The 13,390-nt window shown below is 44.2% G+C and overlaps 1 protein-coding gene across 1 annotated transcript in view; it reads left to right on the forward strand.

Moving 5' to 3' along the window:
* The window catches only part of HIP1 (huntingtin interacting protein 1), a 136,678-nt gene that overhangs the window by 28,377 nt on the left and 94,911 nt on the right, over positions 1-13,390 (forward strand). The window lies entirely within an intron of this gene.

Raw genomic sequence — 13,390 nt, forward strand, 5'->3', positions numbered from 1 at the left:
CACATCACATAAAATTATCCATTAAGCATTTTAAAGTACAATTCAGTGGCGTTTGGTACATTCACAATGTTGTGCAACTACTACCTCTGTCTAGTTCCAAGACATTTTCATTTCCCTGCCAAAGGAAACCACATACCTGTTAAGCAGTCATTCCCCATTCCTCTGTCTCCTTCACCCCAACCCCCAGTACCTGGCAATCAGTCATCTGCTTTTCTGTGGGTTTATTCTAGAAGTTTTCTACAAATGGAATCACACAATATGTGACCTTTTGTTGGCTTCTTTCACTTAGCATGATGTTTTTGAGGTTCACCCATGTTGTGGCAGGTATCAGTGCTTCATTCCTTTTTATGGCTGAGTAATATTCCACTGCATGGATAATACCGCCTTTGTTTATCCATTCAATAATAGAAGGACATTGGGTTATTTCCACTTTTTGGCTGTTGAGAATAGTGATGCTATGAACATTAATGTTCAGGTATTTCTTGGAATACCTGTTTTCAGTTCTTTTGGGAATATACCTAGAAGTAGAATTACTGGGTCATATGGTAATTCTATGTTTAAATTTCTGAGGAATTACCAAACTGTTTTCCGCTGTGGCTGCACCATTTTACATTCCCACCAGCAATGTATAAGGGCTCCAATTCCTCCACTTCCTTGCCAACCCCTGTTATTTGCTGTTTTGTTTTTGAAAAATCATTTTTCTAACAGGTATGAAGTGGTATCTCATCATGGTTTGGATTTGCATTTCTCTAATGACTAATGATGTCGACTATCTTTTCATGTGCTTATTAGCCATTGTATATTTTCTTTAGATAAATGCTTATTTGTGTCCTTTACCTATTTTTTAATTGGATTGTTTTTCTTTTTGTTGCTGAGTTGTAAGAGTTCTTTATGTATTCTGGATACTAGACTCTGATCAAATATATAATTTACAAATATTTTCTCCCATTTTGCTGATTACCTTTTCACTTTCTTGGTAGTGTTACCACTTGCTTTTTAAACTATATTTATGTATGATTTTGTTGATCTTTATTAAAAAATTAAAATTAACAAAAGGATAAAAATCATACTATTATGTAAAAAAGATAATAGATTTTAAAAAGTGATAGAGTAAATAAGTTACTCTATTTAGAAAACTTATACAAACCTCTAAGTAAGCACAAACTCCAATAGATAACTGGATATGAATAATGACTCACAAAGGAAGGAAAATTTCATAAATATAAGAAAAACTTTACAGTAAGTATGATACTTTTTTTCTAGTGACCGAGTTGTGTAATGTCAGGATGTACAAATAGGCACTCTTCTGATAAAGAAAGTACGAATTGGTGTGACTCTTGGGAAGGCAGTTTGGCACAACATGTCAGGAATCTTCAAAATATTGTTACTGTTTGACCCAGTAATTTAACTTCTAAGAATCTCTCCTAAGAAAATAACTCAAAATATACGAAGCTCTCTTACATACAAAGATGTTTGTTATAGTGTTAGTTTATTAGTGAGAAATTGTGAACAACCTAAGTGTTCAACAGAAGGTGGATGAGTAATTTCTGATATACCCAGTGCTTGAAAATTGCCTAGCACATAGTAGGAATAAAGTAAGTGGTTGTTTTTTGTTTCTTTTTCAATAATTTTTTAAAAATTTACTCCAGAGAGAGGAAGGGAGAGAGAGGGGGAGAGAGGGAGAGAGACAGAGAGAGAGAGAGAGAAACATTGATTGGTTGCCTCCCGCACACAGCCGGACCAGGGATTGAACCCACAACCTGGATATGTGCCCTAACCAGGACTCAAACCTGCCACCTTTTGATGCACGGGACAACACTCCAACCAACTGAGCCACACTGGCCAGGGCAAGTAAATGGTTGTTGAATGAATGAATACGCCCATAGGATGGAATATTATGCAATCGTGTAAAATTATATCATTTTTAATAATGTGAAGTTATTAAACTTTGAGGGGAAATTATGTTAAAAAGTGTATCTAGAATATGGCCTAAGGTTTTATTTATGAGTAAAATAAAGATAAAAAGAAAGCATAGGAAAAAGAAGGAAATAAGATGTTGCCTTTGCGTGATAGGGCATTAAATAATCAAAAAGATACGATCTCCTTAGCTGCTGCACAATTGCCCGGCCTGTCTCAGCTGGGGCAGGTTACCCAGGGTTTCATCACCTGATGGGAAGGATGATCTGAAAGTGGAGGCGACGGCCTCTGCTGGGCTCTCGCTCCCCCCATCAGATTATTTTGTAAAGGCTTCTGCCTTTTTTAAGGCTGAGGCCTCTGCCCCTTTGCTGAGCATGCTGAGAAATGCAAAATGTACAAATTTATTCTCAAGCACTTCAATATCCATTTTGCACCAGGAACAAGGACACAAAGTTCAAGGACCCCCTCAGCCTAGGGAGTTCACATTCAAGATAAAATAACATCCATCATGGCTCCAGACCATCCTCCATGTGCGTGTAGCAAAGGATGATGCTGTCTTCAAGTTTCTTGGTGGCACTCTCCACGCACCTTTCACGACTCACTCATTGGACATTTCTGTGCTGATAGCCAGGCCTAGGATGCCTGAGTGCTCGCTCTGTTGACAACACTCACTCTCTATTTGTCTTCGAGGTTTGTGGTGAGGGCTCCTCGTGGAAACACAGACGACGTCACTAACTGTACTCCAGGGAAACACTTCCCTCAAGTGCCAGGGCACAGCCCCCAAATTTTATTTATGTTATACATTCATATGTGTATAAGTATACACATATTTATACATACCTGCATATATGCATAAATGTAGAAATAATTCTCTACAATGAGTTGGTATCGCCATTATAGGGCAGAAATAAAAGTGTGCTTTGTGTTTCTCTTTAGGCATTTGCTCTGCTTGTTTGGTTTATTGTCTTGCTGTATGGTTGCCTGCAGGCTGCCCAGAAGGGTCTGCAGAGGAAGGACAAGGGTCCTGGGCATGGCCACAGTGTAGAGTTGAATCAGGGGACCTCAGAGAGGATGGAGGGGGTCTTGAAGAAAGCCCCTGGTCAACTGGTCAGCTGGAAGCACTAGTCCTTTGCTAGTAACTTAGATCGAGGACACCCAGATGCCATGGGGCCACTTTCTGCTGCTGGCTCCTGGGGAAGTTCCAGCGATTTGAAGGTTGCTATTAGGAACCAGAGCTGGGAGGCCTGTGAGGAAACACTTTCCACCCCTGGTATGGTGCAGCTGTCCCCAGGAGAGAACCAAAGGCTGCCAAGTGAGGAAGGGTGGCAGCTGCTGGTGGCAGGCACAGGGCCAGGCCTGGGAGGACCATACAGAGAATTTGTGTGGAGGGCCTGACAGGTGGAGCTTTGTGTCCCGGGTACCCTCATTGGCCAAGCAGATCTCCCCTTAGCCCAGTTCCTTCTCATGCAGGCTGCACTTGGCCACCTTCCAGTCACTCACTCCTCCGAGGTCTCTGCCGAGATCCCCTCCGCCCCCAGTCATGCAGATGCAGCATGGTGGGCTCCTCATTCCCCAGGTCTGCTCAGCCTTGGCCACTCCTTGTGGGGCTGAGAGCTTTCTGTTTATGTGGTGGTGGGGGACTCACTTTCCAACCATAGAAAATTCTGTGAGCACCTGCTGTGCCCCAGGAAGGCAATCCAGATAGGTTTACATACACCATCTCCTAGGATTGTGGTACACACAATGAGGCACTAGCAGCTTGGGCAGACACCAGATAGAGCCCAGAATGCAGGGAATACCCCAGCTTTGCCCCCAGTTTCACAGAGGAGAGAGACTCATCAACAACCAAAGTGAGAGTACTAGCTGAGGTGGCACTAGAGCGCGCTAGGAAGTGAAAGGTAGGTGGGAAGGGTAACTTACAGAGGAAATAACTCATGAGCGAAGCCTTGGAGAAGTTTTACAGCTGAGGGGACAAGAGAAAAAAATTATGTTGGAAAGGTCCAGAAGCATGAAAGAGAGCCTGGTTCTGAAAACAGTGAGAGTTTGGTGATAAGGGTTGGGAAAGGAGTAAGTCTCAGGGGAAATGAAGCTGGGAAGGAAGGTTGGGCCCAGATTATGTGTTTGCCATCTGAGATATTAAAGGCATCATGTAGAGGGAGCAGGTGAGTGCCAGCAAAGTTGTCTTCTGTTTCTGGTGAGGTGCCTGCTGGACTCCTGGGGGAGAGATCTGGGGCCACTGGGGACTTTCAGTTATAGCCTCAAAGTGGAGCAGACAACCTGAAAACCCTGTTGCCTCAGTTATAAATGCTAGATAGGGCTTTCAGTCAAGATGGCTGTGCAAGTAATCAGAATAAATAAAGAACTAGTACAAATCTATTCTGAAGGAGAAGGCAACCCAGTGGGAAAGTGGGCAAAGGCCTGAATTGGCATTCCACAGAATAGAAAATGTGAATGACCAACAAACATATGAAAGACTATTTGGCAAATATCTAAAAGTCTGAAAACACAAATGCTGGCAAGTAGATGGAGCTGCTTGGGGCATTCCTTTGCTGGTGCTGAGAGTGATTTTCACTACTATGGAGATCAGTTTGGAAATAGAGTTTAAAATGTACATACCCTGAGCCCAGCAATTTCACTACTAGGCACATGCGCACAAAGGCATGTAAACTAGATTTTTCACCAAAGCACTGAATCATCTGTTTGTAATTGTGAAAAGTTGGAAACAACCTAAGTGCCCACCTACATGAAGATGGCCAAATAAATTGGTACAATGGGACACTAATCAGTGGTTTACATTCTGTCAGCATGGATAGCGCTGAAAAACTATAATTGTTGGACACAATAGAAAAGCAAGTGGGAGTTTAGCTTCTGGCTCGGATGTAAGGAAGAAAGAGCAAGTGGCAGAAATGGTGCCACTGTTTATATACAGTTTGAAAACATGAAGACACCTCATATTGGTTTGAATATGTACATGTGAGTAAATGTTATAAAAACTTGCAGGAGCATGGTAAAGACCAAATTCAAGAGAGTAGGAACATTTTGGGAGTGAGGAAACAGGAGCTGAAAGAGGATGTGTAAGGAGTTTCAACCCTACTGAAGTTTAAGATTTGAAAATGCTGGGTAATGAGCACATCAATGTCATTGTAATTTACTTTACTTTTCTATGTGATTGAAATTAAAGGAAGAAAGAAAGAAAACTAGGCTTGGAGCAAAGAGAAGAGGTGATGGTTGGAGCAAGGATTTGGGGGGTGACCAGTAGACAGGACCAAGAGCAGGTCTCTGGGGAGCACCCACATTTGAGGGGTGTGTAGATGCAAAGAGGCTCATGATGAGGTTGGGGAACGGAGGACAATTGAGACCAACAGGGTGTGGGAGAATAGAGCTTGGGGGGAAGTACTGAATCCTGAGAGGAGGTCTTTGAGCTGGGCAGTGGGTTATGGTAACCGAGCAAGCAACTTGGGCAGGTAGAGAAGGCTGCAAGCAGACACAAAGGTTCAGAGCAGAGGGAAGTGGAAACTTCTAGGAGAAAGCATGTTTAAAGGGAAGGGGAGCAGCAGCCTGGGAGGAGCAGAGCTAAGGAAAGCTGGAGTTTGCAACTCCAGTAGTGCGGAACCTGAAACAAAGACAGCCAGCTCGGCTTTCCATCCTCCAAGCTCAATTCAGAGCTCCCATCTATGTGTGCGTCTCCGGTCCCAGTCTGCCCAGACATGAGCCTTGGCTTGAGGGACTGGGGCACCTGTGGCCATTCTGTCCTGTCCACACTAAGGGTTAGCTCTGTCTCTCCCCTGTGTGGGAGGAATGGGGGGCGCCCCAGGGAAGCACCCCTATTGGGAGGGACAACCAGTATTGGGAATTCATCTTTGGGCCTGTCATCTGGCTCTAGCCTGGTGACCCCTGGAAACATGTGGCCTATGATCTTCCACCTTTAACTCTGTCCTGCCCTCAGGTACCTGTAAATCTCTTTGGAACCCTTGTAGCAGTAACATCATTGTGGTCTCTGGAAGGAACAGCACTGCGGCACATAGCTGTGGGATTCCCAGTGAATCACTTAACCTCTCAGTGCCTCAGTTTCCTCAAGTGGAATATGGAGATAATACCTATTTGCAAAGTTGCTACAGAAGCTAAACAATAATAATAACAACTGTACAGAGTACATTTGGGTGTCAGACGTTGTGCTGTACTTTACCACATTTAATCACCAACCCATGAACCAGTTAGAGGTGATCTCTAACCCTAACTTAGGGATGAGGAAACTGAAGCTTGGATAAGTACATGATTTGTTTAAATTCACACAACTGGTTAGCTGCAGAACTGGAATTTGACCCAGCTACACTGCCCCCATTATTGAATAATGTTCATGAAAGTGCTTTATAAATTGTCAAGTGCTGTACAAATGTTCATTTGTTTTTATTTCCTCCTTGATGAACTTCAGAGACCAGAACAGACCCTTTAACAAATGGGGAGCAGGTGCTTTTTTCTCCCCAACACCAGGTGGTAAGGATGGGTGGGGCAGGGGGTGCTCAGATGCCCATGACCTTTGTACCTCCACTTCCAGAGGCTTAGGGCCTCAAGATTTCTCTCCTCCATACTGGAAAAGTAGAGGCCTCCAGTGGTATCATTTCTTCCTCCAGTTTTGTTTTCCTCCTTCCCCTCCAGCTTCCCTGAGAGGCAGCCACATGCGCACATATGCACATGCACACACACACACTCTGCCGTCCTACGCACCTGACCCACAAGCCTGAGAGCCTTTGCTTCCTGGCAGGCCGCCCCTCCTCCAATGTGTTCACAGCTACCAAAATCATCTTCCTTACTCTTTTGCTCAGATAAGTCCCTGCCCAGGAACAGCCTTTTGGGGCCAAAGGGGACCTTTACAGCTCATTTGGTCAAACAACCCCATTTGGTACATGCTTGGATCCTCTGTAGCGCCCCAGTCCAGAGCCTCAGCACCTCCTAGGTCCTTCATAAATCTCAAGTGAATGATGAATATTGATGTTTGCCACTTGGCACTAACCTCTAGCCTCACTCCCAAAGTCCTTGAATAGAATGCCCCATGCCTTTGTACATTCCCTTGGTGACCAGCGGAGCGGGAATGGATTAGCGGCAAAATCCCTCTAGGGCAGCAGTCTGGGGACACGTTATCAAGGAGGAGGTGGAGACATGGTCAGAATAGTGTGCTTCTGTTTGTGAGTTTTGTAGAAGGTGGATTTTGGAGTGTGTATGTGCCTCGATAGCCATGTCTTTCTATTAATGCCTCTGTAAGCATCCCAAGGTCAAAATCCTGCATAAACAACTGCATAAAACTCTGGTCCCCTGGGAAATAGGAGTATTAATTTCCTCTGGGCTACAGTTGTTTTTTGTTTGCTTTGGTGTTTTTGTCTGTAAAATGAGGGTGTTGGCCTAAATAAATCACTTTCATCTGCCCTGAGGACCCCAACATTTAACACACAGGTTGAGAAGAAGCCAGCCAAGGAAGCAAAAGTGAAAAGAAAAAGGAAAACCAGGAGAGCTTGGTGCCGTAGAGAACAAGGGAAGAGTTTCGTGTAGATCAGAGTATGAGTTGTGGAAAAAACACTACTAAAACCACAAGCTCTAGTTAGATGGGAACCGGGGGGAAATGTGTTCTTTGGATTTTGCAAATGGAAATTGTTGTTGAGGAGTTTGTAAAATGAAGTCAGTCTGCAAAGACAGGCCTTTCAAAACTTACTGCAAATCTATAGTAATCAAGATAGTGTGGTATTGACATAAGGATAGAAATACAGATCTGGAATAGGATTGAGTGTCCAGAATGAAGCTTATATATCTATGGTCAGTTCATTTTCAACAAGGGCACCCAGACCATTTAATGGGGAAAGAATAGTCTTTTCAATAAATGGTGCTGGGACAACTGGATACCCATATGCAAAAGATGAAGTGGGACCCCTACCTCATACTATACACATAAAACGAACTCTGAAGGGATCGAAGACTTAAATATTCGAGCTAAACCTATAAAATTCTTAGAAGGAAACATTGGTGTTTTAATGCCATCATCCCCTTGGGCCTAACACTCCCATCAAGGAAATCGAAACTCTCATACTTTGCTGGTAGGAATGTAAAATGGTGACTTCTATGGTATCTGAATTATATCTCAACTTAAAAAAAAAAAATTATTCTGGCTGCATATAGGGATGGAGTATAGGCGGGCAAGAGTGGAGACTGGGAGGTTGTTGCAGTCTTGTCTAGGGATGAGCTGATGACTAAGGCCCAAAGGGATGATGGCTGTAAAAGGTGGAAAGGCCTTAGAGGGGAATCCATAGAAGAGGCCCGTCTCAACAGGGAGAGGGCACCTCCCACACTGAAGCAAGAGGGAAGAAGGGATATGGGTTACAGGAGGGGGCATTTTAGAAAATTGGGCCTCCTTTGGTTTGGAACAGAAAGGGTCATGAAACACTGTGAGCAGAGGATACCTGGAAGCTTCAGATAGCTGTGGGTAAGCAGAGAACATGGCCTTGGCTTCCAGGAAGATCATGGGGCTCTGGGATTGGGCATGAGGGCTGCTGGTCAGGAAAGCAGTCCTCTTGAATTGTGCACAACAGTGATTTTTGAGTTGGAATGTGAGGAAATGAGATTTCATATTATTATTATGGCTCAATAATACAAGCCATAGCCTGATTCTAATGAATGTTTGTTTTATGAAATCAAAGTAATTGATTAGTCAAGAATTTGGCATTGCATTTTACAATCACAATTTAATTTTGAATTGCATATATGCCAATACATTAATAAAAGAGTAAAAGGTAGAATTAATAATAATGTTAAACTTACAAGGTTTGATTGACAGATTTTTTTTTTTTTTAATCTTCAGTGTCTTACTTGGTCTCTGTAGTAACCATATGAAGCAAGTTTTATTTTTTCACATTCATTTTCTGTAAGGATATGGAGGCTTAGGGGTTAACACTTTCCTAAGCAGCCTGAGCCTAGGTCTTCTGAATCTCCCGTTCTTTGCACTGTTACCCCATGAATCAAGCAGAATACTTTTTTGTTTATTCAAATTTTCAGAGTATGTTGCCAAGGTATCTTTTTCCAGAAAGCCTATTTTTGTAAAATGCCTTTGATGCTTGCCCATTCCAGTGACTATTTTAAATAACATTTTTTTTCCTGTTAATATAAATGCTAATTGTAGAAAATCTAGAAAAACATTTAAAAAAATCCCACTCAGATTACTGCTAACATTTTAGTGTATTTCTTTCTGGTGTCTTCCTGAAAATATACCGCCTGTAACACACACACACAAACACATATACATACACACATATATTGATCTTTTTAATTTTACAAAACTGTGCTCATACTATAAACAGCTTTGTGTCCTACTTTTTCCACTCACTGCGATGTGAGAAGCGGCATAGCATGCTAGTGAACTTTAATTAGGCCTCCAACAGAAGGCAATACCCTGTTAGCTGTGTGCCCTTGTGAATGCTACTTAAACTTTTTGTACCTTAGTACAAAATAGGTTCATTCAAACCTTAGTACAAAATAGGGTACATACTATGTACTAGGTACTGTTATCTGATCCCAGGTGATCTCTGTCCTTGGGATCAGGAATTGCTCTATGTCTGAAACATGTCTGCTCCCTCTCCCATTGGCCAGCAGGGTACTTGCCTTGAGTCCATCTGGCTCATATCCTCTGATCCCTCGCCCTGTGACTCCCATAGCACCCGCTCCAACCAGTAAGTTCCCCAGAGGCAGCCCCTTTACAGTCTTTGTATGATCTTCCTGACCAGTCTGTGTGTCTGCCAGCATATAGTCGACGTGGACTTGCTATGCTATTTCACTCAATATATTATCTTGGATATTGTTTATATCAGCACATATGGCCCTGCCTTGTTTTGTTGTTTGTTTGTTTGTTTTGAACTGCCAGATAGGGGAAGGCTTTTTAAAGCATGCCATGAAGTCTAGAACCTATAAAGGAAAAGATGATAGATTGGGCTACATAAAAATTAAAAGCTTTAGTACAAGAAAAGGTACTATAAAAAAAGTCAAGACAGAACAGCTTCCACATTCACCTGGGCCTCTAACATTGCTCTGTGATCCTCTTTTGTGCTCTTACCCCCTTCAATAGTGACTGTTTCAGACCTTCCTGCTCCTCAGAGCTCCAGCTCAATCCATCCCTCCTTGCTTGCTTGTCTTCTGCTTCACACAGAAAACCAGAGTCACCAGGTACAAATGCTCTTTGCTTCCCGCCACAGAACCTCTAAGTGTATTTGAACTCAACCCTTTCCATTCCACCTCCCACCTGTTAAAATTGAAGGTGTCTCCTGTCTGAAGCCAACATGGCCTGGATTCCATCCCATCTTGCCTTGGTAGGACTGTTGATTACCTGAGTCAGAAAACTAGAAGTCAACCTGGCCTACCATGCTGCATTCTCACTCAGCCCATTACCATGTCCTACTGGGTTTTTCCTCCCAGATATGTCCTGACTGCTCTCTCCTCTCTTTTCTTCCTTCACTGCTCAGGGTCAGGCCTCATCATTTCACTCCAGAACCTCACTGGTTCCTGCTTTCAACTTGGCCATCCTCAGAGCTGTCCCCCGCATAGTTGTTAGTGATGCATCTAAAACTCAGACCTGCTCGCGTCTCCTTCCAAACACCTTTCACTGACCATCTACCTCTTCCATTAGATGTGTCATCTGCTGTAGTAAGAGTGGTATGTAAGGAACCCCCTGGTTGGTGAGGGAGCACCTGTACTTTGGAAAAGTTTCTACATTCCATTCGAGTCACAGACCTTCAGGATAGTCTTGTAACGCAAGGCTCTGTCCTCCATGACCCTTGATTGCCCAGCTCACCAGACACCTGCCAGCACTCCTTGCCTTGGACTTTATGTCACATAACTATCCCACTTCTTCCAAGATATCCTTCCCACCTTACTTCTTTGGGCCCCCTACTGCTCATCTTCCAAAGCTCAGCTTAGGCATCATTGCCTCTGAGGCCCAAGCTGGGTAAGTGATGCCCCCTCTGGGTAATCCTAGCATCCGCACAACCTGAGTGCTTTGTTGAGCGGCTGCCTCTTAGGAAGCTGGGCAGGGAGCTGTCTGACTCTAGAATGTGGAACACATATCACTACTTGGGCCCTAGCTTTGGGTCCTGCCAGCTAATTCTGGGGTAATGGGAAATAAAGATCCCACTTCCTTCTTATAGCACTTACCACGATATTTAGACTATATTAAAAAGACCTACTGTGTTTCCTCCCCCTACACTAGAAGCATGTTGATAGCATGGACTATGTCTCCTTCTTCACACAGCCTGGCGCGTACTTTGCACACAGCTAAACCGAAAAGGAACTTGGCAAACGACAGTGAGTTTAATGTTTTCTTGGTCATTGTACCAGAAGAGATGGTCATAAAGACAGTTTATAAAATGTAATTAGGATAAGTGTAAATTCCTGTAGCTACATACAAAAATAACAGGCATGTAGATATCAGGTGGGCAGGTGTGGCTTTGCAGCAGTTCATGTGAGAAAGGGGGGGATTTTCACTGATGAGGCCTCAGCCTGGGCTGCCAGTGCGGTCAGGCTGCAGGATGCTGCTGGAATCTTCGCCTTCCATGCTGGTGTCCCCGCCATGTTGCTCTGCCATTGTCCCCATTCTGCCTTGTATCTTCAGTAATTTCCACTCCCATCGTCCTCTCATCCTATAAATATGTCCATGTGCCTCCACAACCTTTAAAACCCTCTGTCCTATCCTTCCTTTTCCTCAGGTACCTCCCTCTGTTCTTTCCTAAACCCTTGAAGAGTCTATCCTCACTGCCACCCCCTTTTCACCATCCATCCCTTACTATCTGAAAACCTCTTGCCCACCTTAGCTTCCAGGACCCCACTTTCTCTCGGTTCATCCTTCCCTCTCCTTTCCTCCTCTCTGGAGATAACTTTGTTTTATTGAAAAGCTGGAGACCCTCCAAAGTGGTCCAGCTCTCCATTTCTGATTTCATGTACCATGACGTCACTGAATATACTCCCCTCCTCTTCCCTGACCGTGGCTCCCCTACCCACTTGTTCCCTTGAGCCAACCTGCTCCTCAGAGACCTTGCTCAGTCATCCATCTCTCTTCTGTTGCAGTTCCTCCCCATTCCATCCCTTCTGCCTATGAGCATGTGCAAATCTTTCCATCCCTACTGCCTCCTCTGGGTTTTTCCATCCCTTAAGAGCTGCCTGTGATCCTCTGCCCTTCACCACCAGCCTTTTCCAAAGAGAAGTCCAACTCCTTGCCTCCCCCTAGCCCCCTCTCACCAGTCACTCCACGTCACACCGTCTGACTTCGGCCTGAGTTACTCTGTGGCAGCTGCTCCCCAAGTGGCATTAGAAACCTAACCGGCAATTGTAGTGCCTTTCCTCCCCTTCTCCCCCAGTTCTCATCCTCAGGGATCTCCCTGCAGGATTTGGCCAACTCCACCTCTTAGGGCAGTACCTGGTCCTCATCTTCTCTTGTCTCTGTGCTTTCTTGGGTTCCTGCGGCGCCGGCTTCTCCCATCCTGGATGGAGTTTCCTGATGCTCTGTCCTTGGTCTTTTTTCTCGGCCCTTTCCCTGTTACCTATAACACAAGGAGATGGAGGATCTCTGGCTAAGAAAACTATGGGGACAGGGGAGTTGTTTGTGTTGGCTTGGCGGTGGTCGTGTCTTATCGTTGTAGCTGTTTTGTAATGGTTTGAGGGATTGCTTAGGGCACAAAGGAGTGGATTGGAAGGAGACCAAAAACCACATGTTGGTTCTGCTGTTTTCTGGACAAGCCCCAAACATTTTTTTAAAATTGATTTGAGAGAGAGTGAGAGAGAGAGAGAGAGAGAGAGAGGGAGGGAGGAAGGGAGAGAGAGAGAAACATCAGTTTGCTGTTCCCTCTATTTATGCATTCATTGGTTGCTTTTTGCATGTGCCCTGACCCTGGATTGAAACCTTGGCGTATCAGATGATGCTCCAACCACCTGAGCTACCTGGCCAGGGCATGCCCAAGCATTCTTTGTCATGGTTTCTCTATCTGTTGCGTTCTCTCCCCACTCATGACCTCTGTAGTGTTCTGGTAATGCTTTTACAAATCAAGTATGACACTGCAGTCCTTTTACCATGTACTGTAGTTTATATTCTTTATCAAGACAGAGGCTATCTTGAGATCAGGACTTATTTTATATCCCCTGGAGCACTTAACAGAGATTCGCATAGAGTGGTTAAGCTATAAGAGCTTCCTCAGCTGCATCAGCTAATGGAAAGAGCATGACTTTTAGACATAAACAGACCTAAATTCTGATGTTGATCCTGGCCTTGAGCCTTGTCAGTTGGGTGACCTTGGGCACATTGCTTACCTTTCTAATTACAGTAATTGTGAGGGTGAAATATGACAATGGATGCTCAGAAGATGCAGGGCCCCTCCCCTTCCTGAGACGGGAAGAAGTGGAGTGGGGTGGGCACCAGCATGGGGGACACTAGGACACCCGGTGAAATCAAAGC

Source organism: Miniopterus natalensis, chromosome 3 (genome assembly GCF_054644295.1).
Source record: "Miniopterus natalensis isolate mMinNat1 chromosome 3, mMinNat1.hap1, whole genome shotgun sequence".
Lineage (NCBI taxonomy): Eukaryota > Metazoa > Chordata > Mammalia > Chiroptera > Miniopteridae > Miniopterus > Miniopterus natalensis.